The sequence below is a fragment of the Dromaius novaehollandiae genome, chromosome W (assembly GCF_036370855.1).
Source record: "Dromaius novaehollandiae isolate bDroNov1 chromosome W, bDroNov1.hap1, whole genome shotgun sequence".
Lineage (NCBI taxonomy): Eukaryota > Metazoa > Chordata > Aves > Casuariiformes > Dromaiidae > Dromaius > Dromaius novaehollandiae.
The window spans coordinates 68,524,370-68,534,887 of NC_088130.1; positions in this window are offsets into that span (position 1 = coordinate 68,524,370).

Here is a 10,518-nt window from a genome sequence, read left to right on the forward strand (position 1 = left end):
CCAGAGATCCCCAGTTAACCTTCACTGTTCCAGAGCGGGGGTTTAGAATTCCTTAAAATTGTTCTCCCTTCCCCATTGGAAGACTATGGGAAATACCTGGGAAAAACCTGCCAACTACATGGGATAAGCAATGAAACTTCTTGTATAAATGAATTGCTGTCAAATGAACAAGGAAGGAAAGGGAGAGGGGGGAAAAAAAAGGAGAGAGGAGCATCTTTGTTTTCTGGTAGTCATTTCAGAAGTTGATAAGTAGAAGGAGGAAGAAAGGGCGAACAAAATCAGATAGACTTAACAATATAGATATTATCTCCTTAAGATAATAATTGCTAATACTAGAAATAATTGTGACAGGAAGAGTTTCAGAAAGTTTTTCCACTTAAATTTCTTTTGAAATACACAATTTTGATTATGAAGACTGTGTTAATCCAGATCACACCATGCAGAGGACATTGGAGTCAAAGCCAAACTGTGTTTTCTCTTAATTCTGTGAGACTAAAACTCCCCATATCTCCAATCTTGTGAGAGGCTACCCACAGCTGTGTTTCTGCATACGTTTCTCCTGTTGCCTGGCTGAGATTTGGGGTTGTTTGGGTGACCTTGGACCCTATGGCGAGATGCAGATTTTCTGGCAGAGCAGTAGAGCCTTGCAGGTAGCATCCTGGTCCTCAGCCCAGTTATTGAGCTGTGGGAGGAGGACCCAGACCTGAATAACTGGGCCCAAATTGGCCTGGGCTGAAGAATTAAAACCCTGAGTGGTCTGAAGTCCAAGCTGCAGCTCCAGCACCGGTGCTTGTTGGTGCCCTTGCCGTGGCTTGCCCCAGTGGGCAGCACTCCACCACCACCCCACGTATGCCCCAGCCTGTCCCACAGCCCTGCCCTCCTGAATGCGGATCTGGGGCACCTCACTACCAAGGGGGCAAGACAAGAAGATGACATCCACGCTCCCTCAAGCCCAGCTCTTCCTCCTTTCATGTTTCAGTCTCTTCCTTCCACCTCTGCTGTCTCCCTTGTCCATGCTCTTGCCTCCTCTCCACCGTTAAGTTATCCATCCACCCAACTGACTCAGCCTAATTACTCCCAGCCAAACTGCCAATACGTTATTACACAAGAAGTTCTTCCTACCACCATTACTGAGGACCAGCCTTATGGCACAGAGCTCGGCCGAAGACAACACACGTTTCAGCTTGCTCAAAAGCTCAGCTGACAATCCGACCTAGCTATCTTCTTCTTCCCCCATGCTCACCCCTGCAAACTTAACTTCAGGAAGATTTAGAGCTCTTTCTCCCTCCTTAGGTGAGAAACAGCCTGGTGCAGCAGCTTTGCAACAGCTCTTTACCTGCTGCTGGAGCTGGAGAAGCATACAGGACCACAGAGGGAGGAGACATGCTTGCAGGTGCTCAGGTGACCTCCCTGTGAGGGGCACAGGATGAGGAATAAAACATCCTCCCTTTTCTTTCCTACTCATTTTAGTGCTGGTGTGAGGTTATGACCTACAGGTGGACATGTTACAGCCCTATTACCAAAGCCCTGAGCAGACCATCACATACTGCTGCAGCAAGGACCACTGGGGGGTTCGAATGAGGGCAGAGACAACGATGCCCAGCTGAGCCCAGGGCATGGTGGCTTGGGGCTGAGACACCTGAGCAGGCATCGTTCCCACCACAGAGCAGAAACCACACTTGCCCTGCTCATGTGCTGCAAACATGCAGAGAGACTGGGGCGATAACTCACTTCAGCTGGTGGAGATGTTACCTGGGCTCTCCGTGTGCCTGCACTTCTGGAGCCAACAGATGAAAGCACCCAAGATCAGGGAAGTGTTTTTGCTAGATCTGTCAAGGAAGAGTGGCTAAAGGCAGCCTGCTTGGTGTCAGACTGGCCTCCGCTCCCTGCGGTAACCCCTGGGTGAGCCTGGAGGTGGTGCGGGGCTGGGCAGGTGGTGTTAGTCACCTTGCAAAGCCAACACAACACGTGGGTGACGTACCACCACGAGCAGGCAAAGAGAGCCGAGGCTGGGCGTGCTGAGCCCATGCCAGGACACCCAGAAGGTCAGAGACATTTCAGTGCCTTCCTCCTCCATATCTTTAAGGACCATGCCTTGAGCATCCTGAAAAAAAATTGCTACTATTCACAGCGAGAATAGCCTTTCCCAAGAAATCCCCACAGATTAGCTGGTGTTATAGTGCTAGGTGTTATCCCAGCACCTTTGCAAGGACACATGTGATGAGAGGTCACCTCCCACATCCTTCTAGATGATCATCAGGTTGCAATTGAATCCTGCCGTTACCCAAACGGTGCTCAAGGCCAGTTTGACAACTAAGGGTGATGGGCTGGCTCCTTCCCCAGCCAAACTCCCTGCCTCGTGCAGGGGGGGTCCACAGTTGTTGCACAGCAGCGGCACGTTGCTCCCCGTTCACTCCATCGAGTTGGTTCATCAGCCAGGATAAAGCATCCTGGATCCGGCCAGCTTTATGCCCGCTCGAGCCCCAGCTCAGGGAACTGAAACAGCTGCTCCGTGTCGGGGGCAAGCTGGGGCTGATTTACTGCCCTGCGAGGTGGGCGCATGAGCAAGCTTGTTTGTTGGTAAACCCAGCATGATTTATTCCTCCTATTAATTCAGTATCCTTCAGCAGGCGTGGTGCGCCTGTGCCATTCAGCAATCCCTTTATTTATTATTTTATTCCTGGATGCTCTGTGCTTGGAACAAAGATGTGCATTGTTCTACCCTCTGGCTGACAAACAGACACTATTTTTTAAAATTCCTGCTGGGTTGTTTTCTCCTGGTTGTGCTGAATCAGCTTTTAACTTCCATTAAAAAGCTTTTTATTTAAAAAAAAGCAAAATCTGTTTTCCTAATCCCACTGATTTACCTCCTTAAACAGCTTCAACAGCATTGTGTTGCTCCAGGATGCTGTTTGTGCCGGACTACCCCGACTGCGCTGCCTATAGCGTACCATCCCCAAGCTTTACAGCGACCGAGGTCAAGGAACAAAATGAAAAACCAAGCCTGTGCTCGGGCATGTACTGACACAGCTTCTTCAGGAAGGCAGCTTTCAGGAAAAAAAGATCTCGGCACGCATTGCATTTAGAAGTGACCCATTGCAAAACAGACATCAAGCATCTCTCTTCTGGGTACTGGACTCCTGTTGCCTATCCAGAATCTCGGGAGACTGTGCTGAAGCAATCGCAGATAATATTTTGACTGGGCTGGCTGACCACAAAAAGGGTCTCGGGCTATAACAGAAAACAGCAAAGTAGATCCAAGGTTGGTTGTGGAGAGCGATACTTAAGGACAACCTTGAGGTCGCAGTCTAGCCCAGACATACCAAGGGTATTATAATCCCCTCCGCAAACTGCTGAAACCAGACCCTGAGGTTGCTCGTGCCTGTTCCTACAGCTTGAAGCTTACCTAGGTATCCAGGGCTTGAGCAGAGGAAACACCTCCATAACAGTCCCGTAATGGCCTCCTCGAGCTGCACCTACCGCCGACAATTACTGGTGAAACTGCTTCAGGGCTGGACACGTGCGGCGTGTAGATGTTCACCGGGTGGGAAAGGCTGTTACCGGCAACCCAGACTGGCTGAAGGTGATTTTCAAGGGTGAAACAAAAAAAATCTACTTAAAAACAGACAGCTGTTTGTGCTGGCCCCGGATCGAGCTTGTGGTTTCTCTCTGTGAGCTGCAAGGCTGACGGCTTGCGACAAGTACATTGCAGAACCGCAGCAGATGCAAGCTGATGTCGTGGCACGTGTGACGGCTACCGGGGGAGAGCACCCATGTGCCAAGTGTGACCCCAGGGATCAGTGTGGCAACTGTGTGCACAGCTGTGTGCAAGCACAAGTCACGATAAACCAAAAAGACGCAGAGTCTCTCTCTGCCCCACCATGGGACATCAAAGGCCCCAGGGTACCATCAGCACTGGCCAAGTGTGAAAAAAGGACATGCTTATACGGCAACTACAAACTTCTTCAACTCTGGTATCAGAGATCTTTCTTCATCTTAGTCTGCAGGAAAAAATAGTCCCTGACATTGGGTCACTGAGCGATAGCTCTGAATTCCTTGCCTCTGGGATACGGTCTGGTCTCCAGCATGTCATTTACACCCTCAAGGGAATACTCCAGAAAAGGAGCATTACTGGTTTGGACAGCTAAGATCCCTCACTAATTCTGCAAAGCTCCAGGACAACCTCCCACCAGTTATTGGGGTAAAACCAACTTGCTCCCCTGATACATGGCCAGCACTCTTGGGCAACAGCTGGGAGAAGCGGTCCCCAAGCATCTCCTCAAGAGCAGTGCTGAGGCTGGGGCTCATCACACTGCAGGGGTCATTTGCTGTCAGACTACAGGTCTAAGCTTACGAAAGGGGCTGATAAAAGAGAACAAGTTAAAATACTAGCCAAAACCAGTGGTCATCAATGCCTAGAGTGGCTTCAGCAAATCCTATGCAATTGCAAATGTTCTTGATGTCAAAAAGCAAGTGGTTTCCAAAGCTACAGCATTTTGTCTTGCTTTTCAACTCCGGCAACAGAAGTTTTGTCACCTGGGGAACTCTAGGAAGGAAAGTAATACATTTTAGTGCTTATGTAATACAAATTAGACTGGAAGCAAAGGAAAGAGGTGACAGATTGTGACTAATGAGTAACTTTCTATAGACAACTGGCATCCCTGGACCATCATCTAAGAATAGCTGAGACTGCAAAATAAGTGAGGAAGAGTTAGGAAGATGGATTTCATCCTTTTTCCTGATCACCTGCTTACCAGCTGCACAGAAAGCCCACGGAGGACAAAGACACAAGAGAAAGCCTGAAAGAGCAACAGAAGAACTTGCAGGAAGACCACAGATAAAGCATTTTTCTCCACCCATGACAATACATCTTGTCTTATTCATATTGTCCTTCCACGGCCCAGGCCAGACTTCTAAGATAACTCAGGAGACATTTCTAAGGGCTGTATTTTCAAGGTGTTCAGATGCCAAAAGAAGCAGCTGGGAACAGTGTGGGATCTCCAAAAGTGCTGCCTTCAAAGGATGCTTCCAGTGATGTGGAGGATGTGGCCCCTCAAGAATCTGCCCCGCAACGGAGGGCATTGGCTGAACTCCCTTCTACATTCATCAGTCTGCCATTATTCTGCACGTTATTCTTCAAAACAGCCAGACATCACGTCTAAGATGGTAATACTCATGCCTAGAAGGCCTTTCCCAAGGCAGAAGTGACCGTACCGCAATTAAACCTGCAGCCCCAGACCAGTTCCCCAGCATGTTTGTAAACATTCCCGCCAGAACGGCACATTTTATGGACATTGTGGTTGATGCTTTCGCTCATCAAGATTTCACTCATCACTCAGGAAACACAGGTTATTAACAGGAGTTTCTAAATACACAGGAATGCTTAGTTGAGCACCCAAGAAATCTAGATGTTTGGATAAAAAAAAAGAAAAAAGTATTCTCAAGTCTACACTCACTGGACTTTGTGCCAACCCTCCCCTGACCTTTTTCTCCTACCGCCTGGTAAAGCTGGCCCAGCAAAGTGAAAGGACCCCAGAGCAGACCTTGAACTGCAATCGGCTCTGGTTGCCTTTGCTGTGAAACTCAGTGAGTTCTGTTTATTAAAAAAGCGCTTCAACTTCCTAGAGTAAAAGATGAAGGAAGTAGCTGAGCTGCCTCCGTGGCGAGTTTGGTGGGTGGATCAGCTTCCTTGGAAGCAAACCAAACCTGGTGGTTCTCACGTTAGGAGTTACTGGGACTTCCCAGGCAGAAATACACCCGCCTGCAGCGCGAGGGAAGCCCCCAATCTTCTGTGCATGAGCTGCAGGGACAACCTCTGGGGCCGTAGGGAAGTCCCCGTGTCCTAAGTGCAGGTGCACACGTGAAGGCCACGGACACACACACGCTGCACTGGTTATCTGCACGTGTGCAGCAAAGCTCACAGATCCAGGGAACGCAGTTTTGCTGCTGGGAGCACAGTATTACGCAGTGCCTGTCCTGCCAGTCTGAGACGTCCCTCACACGTTAAGTGTGAAGCCCATGGGCTGCACCGGTGCAGGAACAGTGCTGGGTACATCTGAGACTCCCGGTCAGAGAAATCCAGGGCATCCAACCTGGATGTACACCCTGAACTACTACTTTGTTCCTTTTTTTAGTTATGTTGAGGTTGCCCTCACCCAGAACACTTACACATTTTAATGACTTTTGGCATTCACTTTTCTTTTTTTCATCTAAAAAATATTAATTGACATTTTCTCCCTATCCTCTTTTCAATTATAACATACTTTATCACTCAGAGTCTGTTTAGGATTTACCCCACATGTGGAGATTATGCATTTGGCCTATGTGCATCCTAGGGAGGTCCTTACAGCAGCAAGGAATCCGCTTGGAGAAGATGGAGGGTTTCCCCATGGTTGCACAGCAGAGAGAAGGAAGTGTTGCATATGCAAACCTACCCACTTGGCATAATTTTATCAGAAGTAAAACATCTCTATCCAAGCTGCTTTCTAGAGGAAAAAAAATTCTATGGAAATCAGGCTGGAAGATTAAAAAGAAGTAGCAACACACTTTGGGACTGGTTATGGAGCCTGTGCTCAGGCTGCTAAGCCCACAGAAAGTTAGAAGAGAGAAGGGAAATTTTGCTTGTCGTCCCACTGAGGGAGTTGTGGTTCATAGGCAGCTGCTCAGGGCAGCTACAGCGTTATCACTTGACCTCTCAAAGCAGAGAACCGCAATGTGCTAGACTCATCACAGATCTCCTCTTCTAGGAGATCTATCAAATGTCAGAAAAAAATCGGAGCTATAACCTCCATAAGGAGAGGGAAGAAGCCTCTCTGAGCATCAAACAGCACCAGGCATCCAGGGCAGAAGATAGAGGAGACCAAGCCAAAGCCTGGGGGGACACTGTGCATGGCCATGTGAACATGCGTGACATGGAAAATGAGCAACTGTAAGTGGTGCATGACTAATTAAAAATGGAAATAAAGTCTAAAAGTGGTGGAAGAAAGGAAGGGAGCAAACGACTGAATGAAAGTAGAGAAGTAGAAAAGAGAACGAAAGTCTTGAAAGACAACACGTAGAGTGATTTCTGCTGTACCCAGGAGCCAAATTAGAAACTCCTGGTCCCTCTGACCAGGATGGTGGATGGAGGTGACAGAGTTTGCAGTAAATACATTTATGTGACTGGAGAGGAGTGAAGGCCTGAGCAGCTCTGCTCTTTGCTGATGCTTTTTGCTCCAACTTGCTCCCAGGCTGCTTTCTCTACAGAACCAGAAATTCACGCTCTATGCGAAGTCTGCAGACCTGAGAAGGTGGCATTGCCGATTTCAAGAGAAGAAAAATTATTAGTAGTAAATAGATATAACTCCCAGTGGGGCAAATGACAGAAAGTAAGGCTTCATTTAGTAACACTTTAGATGCCTTCAAAAATAGCCCTTCAGAGCACTCCTTTTAGACCTAGTAAACACACAGGATGTGCATTAACATGCCTAAGTGAGAGATTTTTGCTCATGGGCTATTGCAATAAAAACCAAGGTATCTTTTACATGAAGCCAAGTGGAAGAAGTTGGTTGAGCAGAACTAATAAACGTATTTTAAACCCAGTGCCTCAAGGCTACTGTTGCTTTTAGGGACTTGTTTAAGAAAAGCTCCTGTTATTATGCTGAAGATGCAGTATACCCACTGATATGTCCTTAAAAATGCTTACCTAGCGAATTCAGAAACATGTCTTCAGATGCTAGAGATACCATTTTCCAGTCAGATCTGGCATGTTCTTTCCATGTTGAATAATCTTCAGTTGTTCGTTTGCTCTGAAAAATAAGGTAAGATAAATGTTAAGAATAGTTTGCTGTCTACAGTCAAGCTATTCCTTGTGTAATGATAAGCTCATCTGACCTTATCTGTATCACAGGCAATATATTTTCATTCACCCAAGCCCAATGCCTTGACAAAGTCCATTTTAGAAAGACTTTCTTACTGATTGATCTCCATAAAGAGACAGAGCACTCCTCATTTCCTGCGGCTCTCTGTCCTAAGGCTTAAACACCCAGTTACTTCCAATTTGCATTATGTATCTCAGCAACCACCAGCAGATTTTTTGCATTTTTTTCCCTAGATTAAAGACATCTTTACTAATTAGAACTTTCTCCTATGAAAATATTCACTTACATAGCCCAGTCACCCCTTAATCATTTTTCTGATTCAATAAATAGATCGAGTTCTTTAATCACAGCACAGTAATGCATTTTCCCACTCCTTTTCCGTTGTCTCAACTCAACCCAACTTTTTTGTACTCTCTCCTGCACCTTGCCTAATTTGTCAACATCCTCTGGAGTATTGGGTCAATGGAGCTGAAATACTGGTCTAACTGTTGCTATATACAATGGGGAAACAATTATCCCTGGTAACTCCTCCACAATTTTGACATTGAGGTTTTTTTCCCTTTTCTCCTAAAAAAATCACAATGAATTCTTCAGCTCTGATGACAGCCAGGGTTTAGGTCCAAGTTAAATGCCTGAAATTGGGATATGCAATATCTGACCTGTTGGCATGCAATCCGCCAAGCTCCTCCAGCTCACCTGTGCTACAGCCCACTTAAAATCTTCTTTATGGATACAGGAAATGGCACTGAAATCTTCACCAGTATCCCCACGGTACAAAGAGGCCTTCACAAAGTCAATGTGTCTTACATCTAGGTATTTGCCTTTATCAACCAAAAATCGTAATTTCCTCAAGGAAATGGGGTCGTTTTGACAAAAATCCACTTCCCACAAAGGAAGATGCTGGCGTTAGAGCTATAAAGCAGCCCAGTCACCACACTGCTAAGCCGGGTTCATCCCTCCCACCAAAGCTATGGGACATTCTGCCGGGAGAGGGGAACACTGTCCCATGGAAGTTTTCTGACCCAAATATTCACCGGCATACAAAACTGAACTCAGACCTGAGCTTCCCAAAAGTGACCTTTTTTTCTTCCTGGGCCAAAAGAAGGACTAACTCCAGAAAGAGGTGTGGAGGAAGACCTACCTCAGACCAGTGTGTAACTAGGAGCTGGATATCCAAGAGCAAATTATTGCTCTGAATCATGGAGAAAATCAATTTGAACCTGAATCTCCAGAGCTCCAGCTGGACGTGGTAAGCCTTGGGCTACCAAATATAATAGAAAGAAGACAGAAGGAACCAGTTTCCTGTGAAAAACGGCTGATTTGGGCTCAGTGCCCCCCTGCAGAGCAGCTGCAGAGGTGTGACCCAAAGGTCCAGCTGGAGGTGGAGGCAATGCTGCTCGGTCTCCTTGGAATATCTGGGCTGCAAGAACGTGACATGGGCCTCAAAGGCCCATAGTCAGATACAAGGTTAGCCCACAACGGGGCAGGATGAGGAAGAAAGGGAGCAGACCTCATAGGGTCTACACACGCGCGTGCACCTCCAGGATCACTGACCACAGCGATTTTATCAAGCTCACCAGGCCAGCAAGTGCAAAGTTTCTGCTCGTTGGCCAAGGCTGACAGCTGATTTACTCCTTGCATTGTGAACATCAGCGCAAACGTGAATCACAGCTGTTCTAGCGATCACTGAAGTCCGGTCTCCACAGCCGATTTTCCTAAGACCCCTCCAGGCATCTTCCTCCCGGCTGATTTCCAATGGGACAATTACATGGAGGGCAATGGGCAGGAAGAGAAAGTTTTGGACAGGCTCCTGCGGGGAGTTTCGCCACTACCTGCTGTCCTCGCTCCATCCCGCGTCCGGCACGGTGCCACACGGCACTGCTCGGCAGCGGGGAACTCTGCGTTTAATAGCACGCCGTTAACGTCACGCGTCAACCCCCCTGTGAACTGGCCTGCTGGTCCATTTTGTAAATCATTGCCTCAGTTTAGGGCTGCACATTTTAGCTGATTTGCATCTTGGTGCATTTTTCCGGGCAGGAGAACTGGACTTTTAGAAATATTCCACATTAAGCCCTTGGTGACTGGTGACCCAGCACCTCTTCACGGGCCTGGCCCTGGGCTCCTGGAACCCTTAGCAGGTAAAATCCCCAAATCCTTGCTCTGCGATTTAACAGAGGAAACATTCCCAGTGTCTCCGTCATGATCTAGCATGCGTCTAGATGCTTGATTTAGCTTCAGTGTCAAGAGAAAACAAGAGTGCTTAGTCAATTCACACACTGCCGTTTGCTGAGCACTCGCCCTCCGCAAATACAATTAGCTCTAAACCAGTGAATCAGGCTACGTTTGCAAACGAGTCTGAATGAATCACAGAAGGGCTCAGGTTGGAGGGGACCTCTGGAGATCATCTGGTCCAACCCCCCTGCTCAAGCAGGGTCACCTAGAGCACGTTGCACAGGATCACGTCCAGGTGGGTTTTGAACGTCTCCAGAGAAGGAGACTCCACAACCTCTCTGGGCAGCCTGTGCCAGTGCTCTGTCACCCTCACAGGAAAGACAGTTTTTCCTCATATTCAGATGGAACTGCCTGTGTTTCAGTTTGTGCCCGTCACCTCTTGTCCTGTCGCTGGGCACCACTGAGAAGAGTCTGGCCCCATCCTCTT